The sequence below is a fragment of the Cervus elaphus genome, chromosome 7 (genome assembly GCF_910594005.1).
Source record: "Cervus elaphus chromosome 7, mCerEla1.1, whole genome shotgun sequence".
Lineage (NCBI taxonomy): Eukaryota > Metazoa > Chordata > Mammalia > Artiodactyla > Cervidae > Cervus > Cervus elaphus.
Window position 1 is genome coordinate 26,355,815 of NC_057821.1, and position 5,401 is coordinate 26,361,215.

Genomic DNA, 5,401 nt, shown 5'->3' on the forward strand with positions numbered 1-5,401 from the left:
ATAGATGATTTTTTTTTCTTTCCTTTAAAGTCAGATTTCTGAAAAGATGTTCATCAAGCCAGCTTTTTTTTAGCTATGCTTGCAAAAACATTATTTTGGTATGTCTAAACGAGCCTCAATATGGCCTTTTTTTTGGGTGAGATGCCCTTTAATTCACAACAAGCAAGTATTTATAAGTATAAATTCTGTACTTACATAATAAAATCTTCCCATTGTGTCTCAGCTGAGGATAACCCTCCAAGTGTCTTTCAACTGAATAAAGTTTCTCAGTGTCTTTTACTCAGGCATCTCTTCTTGAAACCAAATTTCTATGAAAATCTACTACTCCAGACACAGGTTGATCACCACTGACTAAAACTCAGGTTCATCAGTAAATAATGGGAGAGTCAAGATCTACCCAGAATCATCTGAACCCTCTGAGGAGGCAGATGGGCACAAGGGAACTTTTGTTAGTGCCAAAGCTAGAGATCCTCATGGAGATCAGGTGAGGAAGAGAAGTCTGGTTTTGGCCCCTTTGTTGGTCACCAAACCAAAATTGTTGACTGAAAAACAAATGCACATGCTAAAAGTTTTAAGTTATGTTTTATTCGGGGACCTTACTCAAGACTATAACCTGGGATACAGCCTCTCAGAGAGTTCTGAGGAACTCTTACAGAGAGGTAAGGAAGGATTCAAGGTATCTAGGAGTTTTTACTGAAAAAACAAAACCAAAACAGTAGTGGAACACATCAAGATTACCTCTAATAATAAGTGAAAAAACAAACAAACAAACAAGTTAATGATGTTAATGCCTTTTTATACGTGGTGAGATACAAGAGTCTGGGCTTATTGAAATTATTCCTTTGATATGCATTATAACTACTGAGCTAGTATCCTGTTTTTCTCCATCCCGAATACCCCGAGGGTACACCACTGGGTTCTGATGGCTTCCTGGTAGGCAACATTGATTGTTTACCAAAATGCCAGGCAACAGTTTTTTGTCCACAAGAACAGATTGTCACCATTTTTCCACAATAAAAATATTTGCTTCCTTGGTATTTTTCAGGACTTTTCCTTTGTTTTTTTTTTTTTTTTTCTAATTACATTCATCTTATCTATTTACTGTGCAGTGGAAATTTTATTTTCACTTTCATTTTCTGGTTTTCCTTGAAATTTACATGAGTTTTTCCATTATATTTTTCAGAACAACTCAAGAAAGAAATTGGTAGGTTTTATTATGCTTTTCAAAAGATTTATTTCCTAGATATATTTTTCCCTCTTATTTCTTGACATGCACCTCTTACATAATCCTATCTTTCCTTTGCCTTCTTGTGAACTTCAAATTACCTTATCCATTTTCTTTTTGGCATCCTGAACTTCTAATAAATTTCTAATATTAAGTCTCTTAAATTTTCCACTATCTTTTATTCTTTCCCTTTTCTTTCATCTTCCTAGTGATTACCATAACTTCATTATAAGGTTGGTAAAAAAAAAAAAAAAAGATTGGTGAGATGAAAGGAATTAGGCTAAGAAGAATGTAGTTATTTTCATTCAACAGAAAGCTTCCCTTAACTTTGGTTTTTCCTCATGTGCTCTGAGATGGAGTCCCAACTTTTTTATATATTATACTCTTTCAATTTAAGAACAGGGTTCAGACTCCAAAGTTGTTGAATAAGATAAGTTCCTCCTTTGTTGACCTTTTAAACATTTTGCATATATTAATGTCAAGTGTAATCTTGATACACTATTCTTGGCCATAATCTCTAGTGATCTAAGGCATATAAATATTTTTAGATGATTTTGCATCATTTTTTCTTTCCATCCAAAATTATTACCCTTCATTCATTTTTATTTTAACCACTTATTAGTTGACACAACAAATTTCTCTCCTTCAGGGTCTTGAGCATTTTTCAGTCACTCAGATAAACTTCATTGATCATATACCTCTGAATTCTATGGCTAATCTAAGAGTATTCTATATTATTTTAGTATCCTACTATAAGAATTATTAAATCCTTATGTCCTTTCATATCAGATTATATTCTTCATATTATAGTGGACTTTCCAGATGAAATGAATTTTAGATATTTCTTTCATTGCTTTTGAAAGGGACATTACTTACCAAGTTTCAGACACAAATATTGACAGATGTATGGCATTACTGGCATCTTCTTTATGATGTTAAGAAAATCTGTTTATATATACATATATGATTGTGTATTTTCTTTCAGAGAAGAAGAAAGCTCAATTCAAGTCTGGTGAGTAATGATCATCTCTCAGAAATCTTCACTGTTCTGTTTTTCTTAAATTCTGCCCCAATGCCAGTGGGATAGAATGCAGAAATACAACAAAAATGTTTAGTGTAAGCAAAGCAGTGTTGGAAGTTATCTTTATACATATCAATGCTTTCAATAAATTCTTTCTGAAGTGCAAGCCACGAATGACTCAGCCTGTGATTCTTCCTCTCCCCTTTCATTCGTTTGTTTCTTCCTTCATTCTTGCTATGCTCCTTCCTTCATGCTCATATCCCTGCCATCTTTGCTCTTATAATATTTCTATCTATCCTCCAGCTGATCATTTTTATCACCATGTTTCAATATTGGAATATGAGGATATAGGATAGAAAGAGGAAATTCAAAGGATTCAGTAGAAGAAATAGAGCGAAGACAAATATTTCTTATATTTGGTTTTATTTATTTATTTATTTTTATATTTTTTATTTATATTTATTTATTTAATTTATATTTATTTTTAATATTTTTATATTTTTATTTTTTTTTATTTTTTTTTTATATTTTTTATATTTGGTTTTAATATAACAAAAAAGACAATGAAAGACATAAAAGGATAAAAGTTAAGCTTTTTCTATTTTGTTCTTTTGCAGTATGGAGAGAAATACCATTATATGCTGGTGAGCAACACAGACTCTGATGAAGAAAATCCTATTATCACAGATTTTATATGAACATTTAGTGTGTGCAAAACATTTGCTGAAAATTAAGGAAATGCCAAGCATTTATTTCATGAATCCCATAGATAACTCATTATTCTAACAGATAATAGTGTGTTTGGAGCATTGCATTTTAGTAACTTTATTATTTTTTATTGCATAAAACATTGTGTTTTGAGTGTAGATAGAATGGTTATCATTTGCTAAAATCTGAGGAATCTAACGTGAACAATAAGTTATTTGGTCAGATCCATCATATCCTGTATTTCCTTTCAAACATCCTAAATAGATTACAAATATTTATCCTATATGAATTTTGGATGAGGAGAGCATAGGGACAAGGCAGGTCTTCAAGTCATACAAAGTTCAGCATCTTGTAAAAAGAGGTTCAAGTATATAAAAGAGGCTTTTTCTTTGCTGCTTGCTGTTATTCTTGAATTAAGGAGTTTATTATCATGGTGCTCTGGACAGACAGGCAGCTATATCTGTCAGCCGGTGGATTCTCATGTTCTTTTGTTCTTTGCAGATTGGAGAAAAGAAGAGTTCCAGACTGGTGAGTTTATGATGGCCCAAGACAGACCGTGTTCCTTGTAGGTAGTCCCAGGGAAGATGCAGAAAGGTGAATTGGATCTCCCCAGGGCCAGAGGAGCCCTCACAGAAGGGAGACTCTGGCCTAAGCCTACTGATACCCTTCCCAGAAACCTGATGATCTCTTGTCTTTGCAGTAAATCTGACTCTGGATGCAGACACTGCCCATCCTGCCCTCTTCCTGTCTGAAGAGGGGAGAAGAGTAACCTGGAAAGAACCATCTCAGGAACTTCCCAGCTGCTCACAGAGATTTGTCTCTCTTCCCTGTGTGCTTGCTCAGCTGCATGTCAGCTCAGGGAGATACTTCTGGGAGGTGGAGGTTCAGAACGCACATTCCTGGGACCTGGGAGTTTGTAGGGATAATGTAACAAGAGAGGGGAGGGTCACAGTGTCACCACAGAATGGTTTCTGGGCCATTAGGCTCTATGACGGGGAGTACTGGGGCCTCACATCCCCAGAAACTTATCTTACTCTTAAAGAAAAACCCTGTAGGTTGGGAATATTCCTGGATTATGAGGCTGGAGATGTATCTTTCTATAACATGGCAGATGGATCCCACATCTTCACATTTTCCAAACAAATATTTTGTGGTTTCCTAAGACCATTTTTTAGACTTCAGTCCTCTGACTCAGGCTCCTTGACTATTGTCCAAGTGAAGTAGAACGCATTAATATTGTAATTTGTGTGCCTACCCTTCCCTGACAATTACAATTCTCCCCACTAGACACAAACTGACTTTTTTTCTTCCTCCCTTTCTGGTTTATTCTCAAGATGAAGCTCTGATACACAGACTGGTGGTTGCCCCTCATATCAATGCTTATTATTATGCCTATCACAGCCTAGTACAAAGATTAGATTTTCTAGCATTCCCTGCCAAACGTGACTAAATTATGACCAGTGCATTATAAGATGAATTATTATCTATGATCTCTGGGATGTATCCTTAAAGGAAAATTATGTGATGTTCTTATTTTCTTTAATTTTTTTGATGCCTGTAATGTGACATAATGGACGAATCTCTAAGACTATCTCAGGTCATATAATATTATCATGTAATATGATATAGATGAATGAAAAGATGGAATCACTTTGACAACTTTATGAAACTACTCTATGCCCTATTATTTAATTATTTCCAATAAGAAATAAAATTTTACATCTTTAAGTCATTTGTATGCTGGATTTTTGTCAGTTGTGATTCAATTCAATACTAACTCAGTATAGAAGCACCCTCCTATTAAGAATGGTAGTAGATGACACCTACAGTTGAATATTCAGATGAAACTAGAGTTTGGGTGATAGTTGGACAAGCTAAACAGGAAGGCTAGAAAAACTAGATACACTGAGGAGGGTGGTGAAGATGAGGCAGATATTGGGCTCAATTCCAGCAGCAGGAAGAAGAAGGAGCCCATCAAGTTAGGAAGATCTCAAATAACATAATAGCAGGGACAGGTAGATGGGTATCCACCTTAAAAAGTGCCCTTCTTGAGGACAAAGAAGAAAAAATGACACAGAGCCTGTTGGCCATGCCTAGCAAACAGAAACCAAAACAGGTAGATAGTTGGTATAGGAAGGACAGAATATAGTCCTCAACAAGTGGAGATCCAATATTGAAATTGAGTCTAGCACTAGCTGTCTACTTGAGGCTGGCATTAGTAATACCAAAACAGGGTCAATAGGCAAATCTATACACAAGAGGACAAGGTAGAATCTCAGCATGAACTATATAGACCCAAATTCCTCAAACTGAAATGTAAACAAAGTGACTAGCTTTCAAGACATCCAAACAATGTCTATAATAAACTAAAATAAATGCTCATGAATTGATGTTGCTGTTGTTGTTCAGTCATTCAGTCATGTCTGACTCTTTGCAATCCCATGGGC

The 5,401-nt window shown here is 35.1% G+C and overlaps 1 long non-coding RNA gene across 1 annotated transcript; it reads left to right on the forward strand.

The window, feature by feature from the left end:
* The first annotated feature begins 2,873 nt into the window (after nt 1–2,873).
* LOC122697219 lies at nt 2,874–3,773 on the forward strand. The gene is made up of 3 exons (XR_006342022.1): nt 2,874–2,890; nt 3,456–3,482; nt 3,655–3,773. It is a non-coding gene; the product is annotated as an uncharacterized LOC122697219 (long non-coding RNA).
* The last annotated feature ends 1,628 nt before the right edge of the window (nt 3,774–5,401 follow it).